Raw genomic sequence first — 18,260 nt, 5'->3', positions numbered from 1 at the left:
GAACAGCAAGGAGAGATAAGAAAGCCTTCCTCGGTGGTCAATGCAAAGAAATAGAAGAAAACAATAGAATGAGAAAGAGTAGAGCTCTCTTTAAGAAAATTAGAGATACCAAGGGAACATTTCATGCAAAGATGGGCACAATAAAGGACAGAAATGGTAAGGACATGACAGAAGAGGAAGACATTAAGAAGAGGAGGCAAGAATACACAGAAGAACTATACAAAAAAGGTCTTCATGACCCAGAGAGCCACGATAGTGTGATCACTCGCCTAGAGCTAGACAACCTGAAATGCAAAGTCAAGTGGGCCTTAGGAAGCATCACTATGAGCAAAGCTAGTGGTGGTGATGGAATTCCAGTTGAGCTGTTTCAAATCCTAAAAGATGATGCTCAAAAAGTGCTGCACTCAATATGCCAGCAAATTTGGAAAACTCAGCAGTGGCCACAGGACTTGGTTTTCATTCCAATCCCAAAGAGGCAATGCCAAAGAATGTTCAAACTACTGCATGATTGCACTCATCTCACACGCTAGCAAAGTAATGCTCAAAATTCTCCAAGCCAGGCTTCAACAGTACATGAACCATGAACTTACAGATGTTCAAGCTGGATTTAGAAAAGGAACTGGAGCCAGAGATCAAATTGCCAACATCCATTGGATCATCGCAAAAGCAAGAGAGTTCCAGAAAAACATCTGCTTTGTTGACTATGCTGAAGCCTTTGACTGTGTGGATCATGACAAATTATGGAAAATTCTTAAAGAGATGGAAATACCAGATCACCTGACCTGCCTCCTGAGATATCTGTATGTAGGTCAGGAAGCAACAGTTAGAACTAGACATGGAACAGCAGACTGGTTCCAAATAGGGAAAGGAGTACGTCAAGGCTGTATATTGTCACCCTGCTTATTTAACTTATATGCAGAGTACATCATGAGAAATGCTTGGCTGGAGGAAGCACAAGCTGGAATCAAGTTTGCCAGGAGAAATATCAATAACCTCAGATATGCAGATGACACCACCCTTCTGGCAGAAAGTGAAGAGGAACTAAAAAGCCGCTTGATGAAAGTGAAAGAGGAGAGTGAAAAAGCTGGCTTAAAATTCAACATTCAGAAAACTAAGATCATGGTATCCGGTCCCTTCATTTCATGGCAAATAGATGGGGCAACAGTGGAAACCGTGACAGATTATTTTTGGAGGCTCCAAAATCACTGCAGATGGTGACTGCAGTCGAGATGCTTGCTCCTTGGGGGAAGAACTATGACCAACCTAGATAGCATATTAAAAAACAGAGACATGACTTTGCCAACAAAAGTTCATCTAGTCAAAGCTATAGTTTTTCCAGTAGTCATGTATGGATGTAAGAGTTGGAGCATAAAGAAAGCTGAGCACTGATGCTTTTGAACTGTGATGTTGGAGAAGACTCTTGAGAGTCCCTTGGACTGCAAGGAGATCCAACCAGTCAATCCTAAGGAAATCAGTCCTGAATATTCATTGAAAGGACTGTTGCTGAAGCTGAAACTCCAGTATTTTGGCAAAATGATGAGAACTGACTCATTGGAAGATGGCTGGATGGCATCACCGACTCGATGGACATGAGTTTGAGTAAGCTCTGGGAATTGGTGATGAACAGGGGAGCCTGGTGTGCTGCAGTACATGGGGTCACAATGAGTTAGACTTGAATGAGCAACTGACCTGAACCAATACTTGGCATACAACGTATTAATTTCAGTTATGATAACTCGATATTTGTATATATTGCAAGATAATCACTATGTCTAGTTAAAATTGCCACACATTGTTACCCATTTTTTGTGTGTGATAAGAACTTTCAGTCTCATAGCAACTCTCAAATACACAATACAATAGTACTCAATATAGTCATCATGCTGTACATTATATCCCCATGACTTATTTAATACTGGAAATCTGTACCTTCTGACCCAGTTTGTCCACCCAACTCATACTCCTTCACCTCTGGCAACCACCAATCTGTTCTCTGTGCCCATGCGCTTGTGTTTTGGGTTTTTTTGTGTGTATGTGTGTTGTGTGTTTTTTTTAGGGTTCCGCATATAAGAAGACCATAAAGTATTTGTCCTTCTCTCTAATTTAATCCTCCATGTTAACTGAAATGGTAAGATTTCCTTTTTTAAATAAAATGGCTGAATAATATTCCATTTTCCTTATCCATTCATCCAATCAATGGTCACTTAGTTTGTTTCCATGTCTTGGCTGTTGTAAATAATGCTGCAATGCAGATGGGGGTCATATATCTTTTCAAGTTAGTGTTTTCTCTGTCTTTGATAAATACCCAAAATGGGTCATATGGTAGTTATATGTTTAATTTTTTGAGGAACCTTCATAATGTTTTTCCACATGGCTGCCCCAGCTTATATTCCCAACAAGTGTAGATGTGTTCCCTTTTCTCCACAACCTCACCAGTTCTTTTTATCTTTCTCGTGATAGCCTTTGTAAACAGGTGTGAGGTCATATTTCATTGTGGTTTTGATTAGCATTTCCCTGATGATTAGGGATATCTAGCACTTTTTCATGTTGGCCATCTGTGTGTCTTCTTTAGTAAAATGTCTATTCAGATCTTTTGCCCAGTTTTAAATTGGATTTTTCAGTGGGAGGGGATTCTTGAATGAGTTCTTTATGTTTTGGATATTAGCCCCTTATATATATATATATATAGTTTGCAAATTTTTCTCCGATTTAATAGATTGCCTTTTCATTTTGTTGATAGTTTCTTCTGCTGTGCAGAAGCTTTTGAATTTGATATAGTCCCAGTTTATTTTTTAAGTAGGTTTTTGTTTATTTTGTTTGCATCTTTTTTAAGAATAGTACAAAATGATTCTAGTAATAATGTCTGTAGGAGAGAATAGACATCTGAGACAAGCCAGAATTCTTTTGCAAGTTAGTGAAGGAGATTTGCCTTGATACTTAGCCCCCAAATTTCTATAATTAAACCTACTTAGTACTGGAATGATACTAGGTTAGTAAATAATATAGAAGATCCAATAAAAAATATCAGAGTATATGTATCAGAGAAACTAATTAATGATAAGAGGGTCATTTCAATTTGGACATAATGGATGGTTTATTTATGAGGATATGCTGGCATAATGCAGTATCCATCTGGAAGAAAACAAGTTTTATTTACAGCTTATATCATTTTGTAAACAAGTTCAGTTTTAAAATATAAAAGCAATAAAATATAGAATAAAATTTAGGAAAGTAGCTTCATAACCTCTGTATGTGGGGAAAGAATGTCAAGATAGACATGTTTTACTTCATAAAGATTAATAAGTTGTTTGTGTATGGTGAAAAATTTCATTAGGGCATACTTTGGAGGTTTTGCAAGTTCGGTTCCAGACCACTGCAATGAAGTGAGTATTGAAATGTCACAAATTTTTTGGTTTCCTGGTGTATATAAAAGTTGTATTTACTCTAGAGTCTGTTAAGTGTGCAATAGCATTGTGTCTAAAGAAAGCCACTATGTATACCTTAAATAATGCTTAATTGCTAAAAAATGCTGACCACCATCTGTTGTTCAATCTCTAAGTGGTGTTCGACTCTTTGTGACCATCATCTGAGCCTTCAGCAAATTATAATTTTGTTCTGGCAGAGAGTTGATGGCAGCTAACTGTTCAGGATTGTCTTTACTGAAGGCTGGGATGAAAGTGAGAGTTGTTCAGTTGTGTCTGACTCTTTGTGACCCCATGGACTGTAGTCCATGGAATTCTTCAGGCCAGAATACTGGAATAAGTAAAATGCCAAAATTGAAGTCAGTCCTCTCAAACCCTCGCTGCCTTATCAACTGTATGTGTGTGTTACTCAGTCATGTCCTACTGTTTGTGACCACATGGACTGTAGCCTGCCAGGCTTCTCCGTCCATGGAATTCTCCAGGCAAGAATACTGGGGTGGGTTGCCATTCCCTTCTCCAGGGGATCTTCCCAACCCACGGATTGAACCTAGGTCTGCACTGCAGGTGAATTCTTGACCATCTGAGCCACCAGGGAAGCCTTATCAACTAAGTTTATGTAAATCCTCTGTTATCATTTCTACAGTCTTCACAGCATTTTTTCCAGGAGTAGATTCCACCACACACACACACGTACACACACATGTACACACACATGTACACAGACATGTACACACACATGTACACACACACACACACACACACAACACTTTGCTTATCCATAAGGAGCAACTCTTACACTGATACTCCATGCTGCTGCTGCTGCTAAGTCACTTCAGTCGTGTACGACTCTGTGTGACCCCATAGATGGAAGCCCACCAGGCTCCCCCGTCCCTGGGATTCTCCAGGCAAGAACACTGGAGTGGGTTGCCATTTTCTTCTCCAGTGTGTGAAAGTGAAAAGCGAAAGTGAAGTCGCTCAGTCGTGTCCTACCCTTAGCGACCCCATGGACTGCAGTCTACCAGGCTCCTCCATCCATGTGATTTTCTAGGCAAGAGTACTGGAGTGGCTTGCCATGACTGCAGCAATTCAGTCACATCTTAAGGCTCCCTTTCTAATTCTGCTTCTCTTGCTATTTCTCAGTTCAGTCAGTCACTCAGTTATGTCCAAATCTGAAACCGCATGGACTGCAGCACACCAGGCTCCCCTGTCCATCGCCAACTCCTGGAGTTCACTAAAATTCATGTCTATCAAGTTGGTGATGCCATCTAGCCATCTCATCCTCTCTCGTCCCCTTCTCCTCCTGCCTTCAATCTTTCCTAGCATCAGGGTCTTTTCAATGAGTCAGTTCTTTGCATCAAGTAGCCAAAGTTTAGGAGTTTTAGCTTCATCATCAGTCCTTCCAATGAATACTCAGGACTGATTTCCTTTAGGATGGACTGGTTGGATCTCCTTGCAGTCCAAGGGACTTTGAAGAGTCTTCTCCAACACCACAGTTCAAAAGCATCAATTCTTTGGTGCTCAGCTTTCTTTATGCTCCTGCTCTCAAATCCATACATGGCTACTGGAAAAGCCATAGCTTTGACTAGACGGACATTTGTCTGCAGAGTAATGTCTCTGCTTTTTAATACGCTGTCTAGATTGGTCATAGTTTTTCTTCCAAGGAGAAAGCATCTTTTAATTTCATAGCTGCAGTAACCATCTACAGTGATTTTGGAGCCCAAGAAAATAAAATCTGTCACTGTTTCCATTGTTTCCCCCTCTATTTGCCCTGAAGTGATGGGACCGGATGCCATGATCTTAGTTTTCTAAATGTTGAGTTTTAAGCCAGCTTTTTCACACTCCTTTTTCACTTCACCAAGAGGCTCTTTAGTACTTCTTGGCGCTCTGCCAGAAGGGTGGTGTCATCTGCATATCTGAGATTATTGATATTTCTCCTGGCAGTCTTGATTCCAGCTTGTGCTTCATCCAGTAGTCTGCATATAATTTAAATAAGCAGGGCAACTATACAGCCTTGACGTACTCCTTTTCCTAATTTGAAACCAGTCTGTTTTTCCATGTCCAGTTCTGACTGTTGCTTCTTGACCTGCTTACAGGTTTCTCAGGAGCAGGTAAGATGATCTGGTATTCCATCTCTTTAAGAATTTTCCAGGTTGTTGTGATCCACACAGTCAAATGCTTTAGCGTAGTCAATGAAGCTTGCTATTTCTACTATATCTGAAATTAATTCCACCACTGAAGTCTTGAATGCCTTAAAGTCATCCATGATGGTTGGAGTCAACTTTTTCCAAATTCCTGTTAACATTGATATTTTGTCCTGTTCCCATGAGTCCTGCATGTTCTTAATAGCATCTAGAATCGTGAATCCTTTCCAAGAGGTTTTCAACTGACTTTACCCAGATCCATCAGAGGAATCACTATCTTTGGCAACTATAGCCTTACAGAATGTACTCTTTTGAAACGAATCTGACGTGGTTGGGGGCTCCCCACCTCAACACTCTGTGGATTTAAGAGGCTGTTCCTTCCGGAAGTGTATAAATTAGCCTGGGATAGAACCTGCACGCTGAATTTATTAATTAAGAAATGAGAAACTAGAACTATCAAGGTGGCATAGAAATACAAGAAACTATTCTTAAGTAATCTTTTAAAACTTTGAACAGAGTTACAGATTTTGTCATTTGTTATAAACTGGTATATGTAACTTAACCAGAACCATGAGAAAGTTGGTATTGTGTGAATTCTGAGGCACTTTCGACATGTTGTAGGAGTGATGTGGACTTTCTTGAGTTTTACACATTCATAAGTGAATGGTCTGTATCTCGTGCCTTTGTTGGTTTTCTGTGAGCTGTAGTTTCTGGGAAATGAGCAGCTCTCATTCCTGTAACTCTTGTAACCCAGTCATCCGTGTGCCTCCTTCATGAGGATTCAGTCCGGCTGGGGTGCTATTATCCCTCTGATAGGAACTCTAACTGAGTGTAAAGCCCCAAAGATCTGTTACTTATTTTTATTTTATATTGTACTGTGTTTGTTTCAGGTGTATAGCAAAGTGATACAGTCATATATATATATATATGAATTAACAAAAGCAGTTCCCGTCTCTTGATGGGGAGCTCGTGGTTTATAATATAAATGGCATTATTTTGAGAGAGGGATAACTTAGGTATGGCATTGGGTTTATTTTCTTTTTGCAGCTTGAGGCAGTTGTAAAATAATGTAGCTTTTTGCAACTGTGTATTTTATAGTATTTTTTTCATTTGGTGAAATTTTAACTGTTAATGTTTATGGCATTGTGCTTTGTACCATTTATTAAATAAAAATAAAAAAAATAATAATACTTGAAAGTCAAAATTACTCCTTGATTCATGGGCTGCAGAATGGATGCTGTATTAGGAGGCATGAAAACAACATTCATCTCACTGTACATCTCCATCAGAGCTCTTGGGTGGCCAGGTTCATTGTCAATGAGCAGTGATATTTTGCAAGAAAGTTTTTTTCTGGGAAGCAGGTCTCAACAATGGGCTTAAAATGTTCAGTAAACAGACATGCTGTCATCCAGGCTTTGTTCCATTTATAGAACACAACCAGAGTTACTTAGCATAATCCTTAAGAGTCCTAGGATTCTTGGAATGCTGAATAAGCAATGGCTTCAATTTAGTCCTCAGCTTACAGCTTTTACAAGAGTCAGCCTGTCCTTTACAAGAGAGTTCTTTACTTAGCCCCTTTACAAGAAAGTCAGCCTGTCTTTTGATACTTGAAAGTGAGGCATTGACTTGCTACAAAAATCCTAGGGATCTCCTTCCAATATAAGGCTATTTTATCTACATTGAAAATCTGTTGTTTGGTGGAGTCACCTTCATTAATTGTCTAGATCTTCTGGACAACTTGCTGCAGCTTCTACATCAGAACTTGCTGCTTCACCTTGCACTTCTATGTTTTGGAGATGACTTCTTTCCATAAACCTCATTAACTAACCTCTGCCGCTTTTCTTCTGCAGCTTCTGTACTTCTCTCAGACTTCATAGAATTTAAGAGAGTTAGGGCCTTACTCTGGGTTAGGCTTTGGCTTAAGGTAATGTGGCTGGTTTCATTTTTTATCCAGACCATTAAAACTTTCTCCATATCATCAGTGAGGCAGTTTCACTTTCTTTTCATTTTCACTGGAGTAGCGCTTCATTTTCTGTCAAGAACTTCTCTTTTGCACTCACAACTTTGCTAACTATTTGGCTCAAGAGGCTTATCTTTTAGCCTACCCCAGTTTTTGACATGCCTCCCTTGGTTAGCTTAACCATGTCTAGCTTTTGATTTAAATGAGAGACATGCAATCTTCCTTTCACTTGTCTACTTAGAGGCCATTGCAGGGTTATTGGCCTAATGTCATTATTTTTGGGCTTCCCTGGTGGCTCAGACAGTAAAAAATTCACCTGCAATGTGGGATACCTGGGTTTGATCCTTGGGTCAGGAAGATCCCCTGGAGGAGGGCATGGAAACCCACTCCAGTATTCTTGCCTGAAGAATCCCATGGACAGAGGAGCCTGGGGGGGCCACAGTCTATGGGGTTGCAAGGAGTTGGACACGACTGAGTGACTAAGCACAGCACAATGTCAATATTCTTGTGTCTCAAAGAATAGAGGACTGAGGGAAGGGAGAGAGGTCGGGGAGCTGGTCAGTGAAGCAGTCTGAACTCATACACTTATAGAAAGTTCACTGTCTTGTATGAGCATGGATTGTGGTGCCCCCCATACAAGTACAGTAGTAACATCAAAGATCACTGATCACAGATCACCATAACAAATATAATAGTATGAAGAAGAATGTGTGAAATGTGGCAAGAATTATCAAAATGTGACACAGAGAAACAGAGTGAACAGATGCCATTGGAAAAATGGTGACACAGCTCCTGCAGCTCAATTCCAGAAAAATAAGTGACCCAATCAAAAAATGGGCCAAAGAACTAAACAGACATTTCTCCAAAGAAGACATAAAGATGGCTAACAAACACATGAAAAAATGCTCAACATCCCTCATAATCAGAGAGATGCAAATCAAAACCACAATGAGATACCATTTCACACCAGTCAGAATGGCTGCTATCCAAAAGTCTACATGCAATAAATGCTGGAGAGGGTGTGGAGAGAAGGGAACCCTCTTACACTGTTGGTGGGAATGCAAACTAATACAGCCACTATGGAAAACAGTGTGGAGATTCCTTAAAAAACTGGAAATAGAACTGCCATATGATCCAGCAATCGCATTCCTGGGCATACACACTGAGGAAACCAGAATTGAAAGAGACACATGTACTCCAATGTTCATTGCAGCACTGTTTATAATAGCCAGGTCAAGGAAGCAACCTAGATGTCCATCTGCAGATGAATGGATAAGAAAGCTTTGGTACATATACACAATGGAGTATTACTCAGCCATTAAAAAGAATGCATTTGAATCAGTTCTAATGAGGTGGATGAAACTAGAGCCTATTGTACAGAGTGAAGTAAGCCAGAAAGAAAAACACCAATACAGTATACTAACGCATATATATGGAATTTAGAAAGATGCAAATGATAACCCTGTATACGAGACAGCAGAAGAGACACAGATGTATAAAACAGTCTTTGGGACTCTGTGGGAGAGGGTGAGGGTGGGATGATTTGGGAGAATGGCATTGAAACCTGTATATTATCATATGTGAAACGAATCGCCAGTTCAGGGTCGATGCGTGTTACAGGATGCTTGGGGCTGGTGTGCGGGGATGACCCAGAGGGAGGATAAGGGGAGGAGGGAGGTGGAAGAGGGGTTCAGGAGGGGGAACTCATGTACACCCGGGGCAGATTCATGTCAATGTATGGCAAAACCAACCAATATAATATTATAAAATAATTAGCCTCCAAAAAAAAATAAAATGTTTTATGTTCTTTAATAAGAAATTGGATATGTAAATTGTGATACATTTATGCAATGGAATACGACACAGTCATTAAAAATGATGTTTTTTAATATAGATGAATGGACATGAAAAGATGTTCACTACCTATTATTGTATGAAAAAACAGGTTATAAAATAGTATATAGAATATGATTATATTTTGCTAAAAGTATTACATATGAATAGGAAAAAGTCTAGAAAGAGACATACCAAAATAATAGTAGTGTCTATGAATGGAACTAAAAATGATTTTTAAAAGTTGTTTCTTCTCTATTGCTTAAATTTTAAATAATGAACAGATGATCTATCTATCATAAAGGTAGATCTATCCAACCATCTATTTTCTATCTATGTCTCTGGTGGGGGGTTGCGCAGAGAAAATTCTATGTTGTTATTTTTTTTTCTAACTTTCTTACTGCTCTTCCATGCACTCTGTAACCCGCTGCTATTTGGCTTTAGTGCTTACCTCCACTGAAACTTGGTTGCCAGTGTCACCTGTGACTTTCCACTTGTCAAATCTAATGTATACTTTTTAGTTCTTGTCAATTGTACCTCTGGTTCTGTTCTCATAAACCATCTCTTCCTTTTAAAAACATTTTCCTCCTTTGAAATGTGTCACTTCATTTTTTTTCCTTCCTCTTGAGCTAGATCTCAGTATATTTCATTGAATTATATAGAGAATCATTGCCCACCCATTATTGCCCAACCCCCCCGTAGATGTTCCCCACATGTTCATCTTTGTTCCTCAGTTCTTTGTATTTTGTGTACTCATAGTATACTATTTTATACATGTAAGTATAGCTCTAAACCTATCATATATGTGTGTGTGTATATATATATATATTTATCTTTTTATAAAACTTCACACAGGATGTCATCCCCTGGATCATTTAAAACCATCTCACATTTTATATATAGTCACATCTGAAGTCTCTTCTTCCTTCACTTCAGTATTGTTTCTTTTTTCTTTATAGCTTTCTGTAAATGGCATCACCATCCACCCTACCACCAGAATCAGACACCTGAAAACCTCCCGGGCCTAGACTTGTCTCCTCCTCATTCCTCATATCCAGGCTGCTGATCCCACATCCTTAAGATCTTATGAATGAGTTCAATTTCCTCATCTCTGTTCCCACTGCCAGGCTTTATTTCAGGCACACGTGACTTTTTCTGGGATGTGATAGTCTCTAGTCTTCAGGGTTCCACAGAAGCAGAATCTAAAACAAGGGCTTGTGTTAAGGTTTATTTGGGTAGTTCATTCTGGGGAGTAGGAATGAAGAAACTGAGAAGGGGGAAAAGCCAACAGTCAGCTCTACCAAGCTGGCCACAACCACAACCACTCTTGCTCAGATCTGTTATGTGAAAGGAGGAAGTATTGATTTCTCAGTTCCAATTCTGGCTGTTTAAGGGTGGCACCATGGACATAGGGTGGTCCCTAGCAATTCCAGGCTGCAATTGGCATGAATGCCAAGCAGTGATTTTGACACCCCTACCCCTCAAAGCTTCAGGGATCTCTGGTGCAGGAAGTGAGAGGTAGGTAGCACATACTCCAGCAATGGCTTCTGTAAGAAGAGGTGGGGTGAGAGGGTTTGAATGAAAGTATCTGATTTGCCTTCTAACTGATATTCTTGTCCTCCTTCTGAAATCCATCCTTTAGAGTGAGAATAGCCTCCCTAAAACAAAATGATTACATTATTGTCCTGCTTAAAATGCTTCAATTTCTCTCCTAGAGAATTCCAGAGAAACATATGCTCCTTAGCGTATTATAAAGTGTGAAAGGCCCTCCCTTTATGATCTGGCTCCTTCTCACTTCCTTAGAGCCATCACTCACCACTTCTCCAAATAAATCCTTCCCAGAACATGCCTGACTTCCCTGACATGCTCGTTTTCTATCCTGTACTCTCTCCTGAGAATGACTTTCTTCTCCGTTTTAGCTTAACTCAAGAAGATCAAACCAGTTAATCCTAAAGAAAATCAACCCTGAATATTCATTGGAAGGACTGATGCTGAAGCTGAAGCTCCAGTACTTTGGCCCCCTGATGCAAAGAACTAACTCATTGAAAAAGACCCTGATGCTGCGTAAGATTGAAAGCAAAAAGAAAAGAGAGTGACAGAGGATGAGATGATTAGAAAACATTACTGACTCAATGGACATGAGTTTGAGAAAACTCTGGGAGATAGTGGAAGATAGAGGAGACTGGCGTGCTGCAGTCCATAGGGTGGCAAAGAGTCAGACACAACTTAGTGACTGAACAACAAAAATTCTCTCCTTCAAGAAACCCTACTTGACAGTCTACCCTTCTTCCCAGGCTGGGCTAATGCCCCTTCTAACTGTTCAGCAGCACCTGTGTTTGCCTTCTTCATAAAATTTACTATATTCTGTTATGTTTTGGGGAGGTCTAATTTATCTGTTAAACTAGATTGTCAATTCCTGGAACATAATAAGTGCTCAATAACTGGTAAAAATGTTCCAAAGTCTATGGGAAAGCTGCTTATCAGGCAAGATCAACTGTATTACTGAAATGAAGCATAACCATATCCAATGTATATCTTAATACCTTTGATGTTTTAATCTCTCTCAGAAGGTGTTAACCTAACACATGTCTACTAGATGTACCTTAGGGAGAATGCAGATTTTAAGCACTGCATGAAGGTGTGGTAGGTGAAGAGATGAGAGAGGTGGTTGCTCTGACATGCTAAAATGGTTCAAAGAGCAGTCTTGTATTACTGATAGAAACACCACCTCTCGAATCACCGGCCTGCAAGAGGTGTGAAAACTGATAACTGGTGTAACAATTTGCTAGAGGAAGTGTTTCAGATGCACAGATAAGTTGCACACACACACTGGAGCTGGCAAAGCTGTCATGAGTCTGGATGAAATTGGGCTGTGGGCCAGCATAATTTCTGTTGAGTTTGAAAACATGACATCAGGCAATAATATTGTACCTCCCCAAGAACTGAGTCTTTCCTCCAGGAGGTGTGGTACTGCTATAACCCCAGAGAGTGTGGCAAAGACTTGGGAAAATATTGTAGGCGGAGAGATTATTTTTCACTTCCAAATAAATCTGCCTGGCTGAATCCATTTGTAAAAGAATAGATTTGGCTTGATTCGTTTGACTTTTGTGGTTCAGTTTTCATAGAATTAATTTGTGCCAAATATAATTCCATTTTTTAAACGAATAATTGTATAATTCTTTACTTGATTAGAAAAATAATAAGTATGGATATAGAAACTATTTCCAGTTTTCGTGTTTCTAATGGTTGCCTTTCTGTCTTTAAATAATACCAAACAGTGTTGTTTTTTCAACTGTCAACTTCAGGTATTATTTATTAGCTGAACTGAGAAGCTGGGAGGTATTGTGTCTACTTCTGAAACTCCAGTACTTTGGCCACCTCATGCGAAGAGTTGACTTACTAGAAAAGACTCTGATGCTGGGAGGGATTAGGGGCAGGAGGAGAAGGGGACGACAGAGGATGAGATAGCTGGATGGCATCACTGTTTCGATGGACATGAGTTTGGGTAAACTGGGAGTTGGTGATGGACAGGGAGGCCTGGCGTGCTGTGATTCACAGGGTCGCAAAGAGTTGGACACGACTGAGCAACTGAACTGAGCTGAACTGAAACTTTCTCTCCTCCCTTTCTACCTCCAACTTAAAACAATTGTTACTATTTTAATTTTACAGAGACAGCATCTCATGACTCTCAATGATGTTAGATAATGTTAAACATTTATTTGGAAGAGGGTGTTTGCTATGGCCAGTGCGTTCTCTTAGCAAAACTCTGTTAGCCTTTGCCCTGCTTCATTTTGTACTCCCAGGCCAAATTTGCCTGTTAACTCCAGGTATCTCTTCACTTCCTACTTTTACATTCCAGTCCCCTATAATGAAAAGGATCTTTTTGAATGTTAGTTCTAGAAGGTCTTGTAGGTCTTCATAGAACCGTTCAACTTCAGCTTCTTCAGCATTACTGGCCGGGATATAGACTTGGATTGCTATGATATTATACTGTGATATAAATATTACTGTGATATCTCCAAGGCTTGCCTTGGAAATGAACAGAGATCATTCTCTTGTTTTTGAGATCGCATTCAAGTACTGCATTTCAGACTCTTTTGTTTCCTATGATGGCTGTTCCATTTATTCTGAGGGATTCTTGCCCACAGTAGTAGATACAGTTGTCATCTGAGTTAAATTCACCTATTCCAGTCCATTTTAGTTCATTGAATCCTAGAATGTCTATGTTCACTTTTGCCATCTCCTGTTTCACCAGTTCCAGTTTGCCTTGATTCATGGACCTAACATTCCAGGTTCCTATGCAATATTGCTTTTTACATCATGAAACGTTACTTCCATCACCAGTCACATCCACAACTGGGTGTTGTTTTTGCTTTGGCTCCATCTCTTCATTCTTTCTAGAGTTACTTCTCCACTCGTCTCCCATAGCGTATTGGGCACCTATCGACATGGGAAGTTAACCTTTCAGTGTCCTATCTTTTTGCCTTTACATGCTGTTCATGGGGTTAGCAAGAAAAGAATACTGAAGTGGTTTGCCATTCCCTTCTCCAATGGACCACATTTTGTCAGAACTGTCCACCATGACCCATCCATCTTGGGTGGCCCTCCACAGCATGGCTCATAGTTTCATTGAGTTAGACAAGGCTGTGGTCCATGTGATCAGTTTGGTTAATTTTCTATGTGGTTTTCATTCTGTCTGTCTTCTGATGGATAAGGATAAGAGGCTTATGGAAGCTTCCTGATGTGAGAGACTGATGGAAGGGGAAACTGGGTCTTGTTCTGATGGGCGGGGCCATGGTCAGTTCAGTTCAATTCAGTCACTCAGTCATGTCCGACTCTCTGTGACCCCGTGAATCACAGCACGCCAGGCCTCCCTGTCCATCACCAACTCCCGGAGTTCACTCAAACCCACCTCCATCGATTCGGTGATGCCATCCAGCCATCTCATTCTCTGTCATCCCCTTCTCCTCCTGCCCCCAATCCCTCCCAGCATCAGAATCTTTTCCAGTGAGTCAACTCTTCGCATGAAGTGGCCAAAGTATTGGAGCTTCAGCTTTAGCATCAATCCTTCCAATGAACACCCAGGACTCATCTCCTTTAGAATGGTCTGGTTGGATCTCCTTGCAATCCAAGGGACTCTCAAGAGTCTTCTCCAACACCACAGTTCAAAAGCATCAATTCTTCGGCGCTCAGCTTTCTTCACAGTCCAACTCTCACATCCATATATGACCACTGGAAAAACCATAGCCTTGACTAGACGGACCTTGGTTGGCAAAGTAATGTCTCTGCTTTTTAATATACTATCAAGGTTGGTCATAACTTTCCTTCCAAGGAGTAACAATATTTTAATTTCATGTCTGCAATCAGCATCTGCAGTGATTTTGGAGCCCCCAAAAATGAAGTCTGACACTGTTTCCACTGTTTCCCCATCTATTTCCCATGAAGTGATGGGACCGGATGCCATGATCTTAGTTTTCTGAGTGTTGAGCTTCAAGCCAACTTTTTCACGCTCCTCTTTCACTTTCATCAAGAGGCTTTTGAGTTCCTCTTCACTTTCTGCCATAAGGGTGGTGTCATCTGCATATCTGAGGTTATTGATATTTCTCCCGGCAATCTTGACTCCAGCTTGCACTTCTTCCAGCCCAGCGTTCCTCATGATGTACTCTGCTTATAAGTTAAATAAGCAGGGTGACAATATACAACCTTGACGTACTCCTTTTCCTATTTGGAGCCAGTCTGTTGTTCCTTGTCCAGTTCTAACTGTTGCTCCTGACCTGCATATAGGTTTCTCAAGAGGCAGATCAGGTGGTCTGGGATTCCCATCTCTTTCAGAATTTTCCATAGTTTGTTGTGATTCACATAGTCAAAGGCTTTGGCATAGTCAATGAAGCAGAAATAGATGTTTTTCTGGAACTCTCTTGCTTTCTCCATGATCCAGTGGTTGTTGGCAATTTGATCTCTGGTTCCTCTGCCTTTTCTAAAACCTATTTGAACATCTGGAAGTTCACAGTTCACGTATTGCTGAAGCCTGGCTTGGAGAACTTTGAGCATGACTTTACTAGCGTGTGAGATGAGTGCAATTGTGCGGTAGTTTGAGCATTCTTTGGCATTGCCTTTCTTTGGGATTGGAATGAAGACTGACCTCTTCCAGTCCTGTGGCCACTGCTGAGTTTTCCAAATTTGCTGGCATATTGAGTGCAGCACTTTCACAGCATCATCTTTCAGGATTTGAAATAGCTCAACTGGAATTCCATCACCTGTTCGTAGTGATGCTTTCTAAGGCCCACTTGACTTGGGGCCATGGTCAGTAAATCTTTAATCCAATTCTCTGTTGATGGGTGGGGCTGTGTTCTCTCCCTGTGGTTTGACCTGAGGCCAAACTGTGGTGGAGGTGATGACGATAATGGCACATCCTTCAAGATGTCCCATGCACGCACTGCCGCTCTCAGTGCCCCCGACCCTGCAGCAGGCCACCGTCGACCTACTCCTCCACCAGAGACTCCTGTACATTCACAGGCAAGTCTGGGTCAGTCTCTTGTGGGGTCACTGTGCCTTTCTCCCGGGTCCTGGTGTGCACAAGGTTCTGTCTGTGCCCTCCAAGAGTCTGTTTTCCCAGTCCCATATAAGTTCTGGCAGCTCTATGGTGGGGTTAATGGCGACCTCGTCCAAGAAGGTGTATGCCATATCCAGGTCTGCTGCACTGAGAGCCCCTGCCCCTGTGGCAGGCCACTGCTGACCTATACCTCCTCAGGAGATGCTCAAACACAGTTCTGGCTCAGTCTCCTCTGTGGGGTCTCGGGGTCCTGGTGCACACAAGGTTTGCTTGAACCCTCTGAGCATCTCTGGCACGTAATACCAAAATCAGATTGATTATATTCTTTGAAGCCAAAGATGCAGAAGCTCTATACAGTGAGAAAAAACAAGACCAGGAGCTGACTATGGCTCAGATCATGAACTCCTTATTGTAAAATTCAGACTTAAAGCAGGGAAAACCACTAGACCATTCAGCTATGGCCTAAATCAAATCCCTTATGATTATACAGTGGAAGTGACAAATAGATCAAGGAATTAGATCTGATAGACAGAGTGCCTGAAGAACTATGGGCAGAGGTTCGTGACATTCTATAGGAGGCAGGAATCAAGACTATCCCCAAGAAAAAGAAATCCAAAAAGGCATAATGGTTTTCTGAGGTCTTATAAATAGCTGTGAAAAGAAGAGAACCAAAAGGCAAAAGAGAAAAGGGAAGATATACCCATGTGAATGCAGAATTCCAAAGAAAAGCAAGGAGAGAGAAGAAAGCCTTCCTCAGTGATCAATGCAAAGAAATAGACGAAAATAATAGAACGGGAAAGACTAGAGATCTCTTCAAGAAATTTAGAGATACCAAAGGAACATAAAGGACAGAAATGGTATGGCCCTAATAGAAGCAGAAGATATTAAGAAGAGGTGGCAAGAATACACAGAAGAACTATACAATAAAGATCTTCATGACCCAGATAACCACAACTGTGTGATCACTCACCTAGAGCCAGGCATCCAGGAATGCGAAGTCCAGTGGGCCTTAGGAAGCATCAGTACGAACAAAGCTAGTGGAGGTGATGGAATTCCAGTTGAGCTATTTCAAATCTTGAGAGATGATGCTGTGAAAGTGCTACACTCAATATGCCAGCAAATTGGGAAAACTCAGCAGTGGCCACAGGACTGGAAAAGGTCAGTTTTCATTCCAATCCCAAAGAAAGGCAATGCCAAAGAATGCTCAAACTACTGCACGATTGCTCTCACCCCACAGGCTAGTAAAGTCATGCTCAAATTTCTCCAAACCAGGCTTTAACGGTACGTGAATTTCCAGATGTTCAAGCTGTATTTAGAAAAGGCAGAGGCACCAGAGATCAAATTGCTGACATCCACTGGATCATCGAAAAAGCAAGAGTTCCAAAAAAATATCTGTTTCTGCTTTATTGACTACACCAAAGCCTTTGACTATGTGGATCACAACAAATTGTTGAAAATTCTGAAAGAGATGGGAATACCAGACCGCCTGACCTGCCTCCTGAGAAATCTGTATGCAGGTCAGGAAGCAACAGTTAGAACTGGACATGGAAGAGCAGACAGGTTCCAAATCAGGAAAGAAGTATGTCAAGGCTGTATATTGTCACCCTGCTTATTTAACTTATATGCAGAGTACATCACGAGAAATGCTGGGCTGGATGAAGCGCAAGCTAGAATCAAGATTGCCGGGAGAAATATCAATAAACTCAGATATGCAGATGACACCACCCTTATGGCAGAAAGCCAAGAAGAACTAAAGATCCTCTTGATGAAAGTGAAAGAGGAGAGTGAAAAATTTCACTTAAAGCTCAACATTTAGAAAACTAAGATTATGGCATCTGGTCCCATCACTTCAGGGCAAATAGATGGGGAAACAATGGAAACAGTGACAGACTATTTTCTTGGGCTCCAAAATCTTTATAGATGGTTACTGCAGCTGTGAAATTAAAAGATGCTTGCTCCTTGGAAGAAAAGCTATGACCAACCTAGACAGCATATTAAAAAGCAGAGACATTACTTTGCCAACAAAGGTCTGTCTAGTCAAAGCTATGGTTTTTCCAATAGTCATGTACAGATGTGAGAGTTGGACTATAAAGAAAGCTGAGCACTGAAGAATTAATGCTTTTGAATTGTGGTGTTGCAGAAGACTCTTGAGAGTCCCTTGGACTGCAAGGAGATCCAACCAGTCCATCCTAAAGGAAATCAGTCCTGAATATTCATTGGAAGACTGATGCTGAAGCTGAAACTCCTATATTGGCCACCCGATGCAAAGAATTGACTCATTTGAAAATACCCTGATGCTGGGAAAGATTGAGGGCAGGAAGAGAAGGGGACGACAGAGGATGAGATGGTTG

This window comes from Moschus berezovskii, chromosome 1 (genome assembly GCF_049115385.1).
Source record: "Moschus berezovskii isolate FMDL1 chromosome 1, NW_MosBer_1.0, whole genome shotgun sequence".
Lineage (NCBI taxonomy): Eukaryota > Metazoa > Chordata > Mammalia > Artiodactyla > Moschidae > Moschus > Moschus berezovskii.
This window is presented reverse-complemented; position numbering follows the sequence as displayed.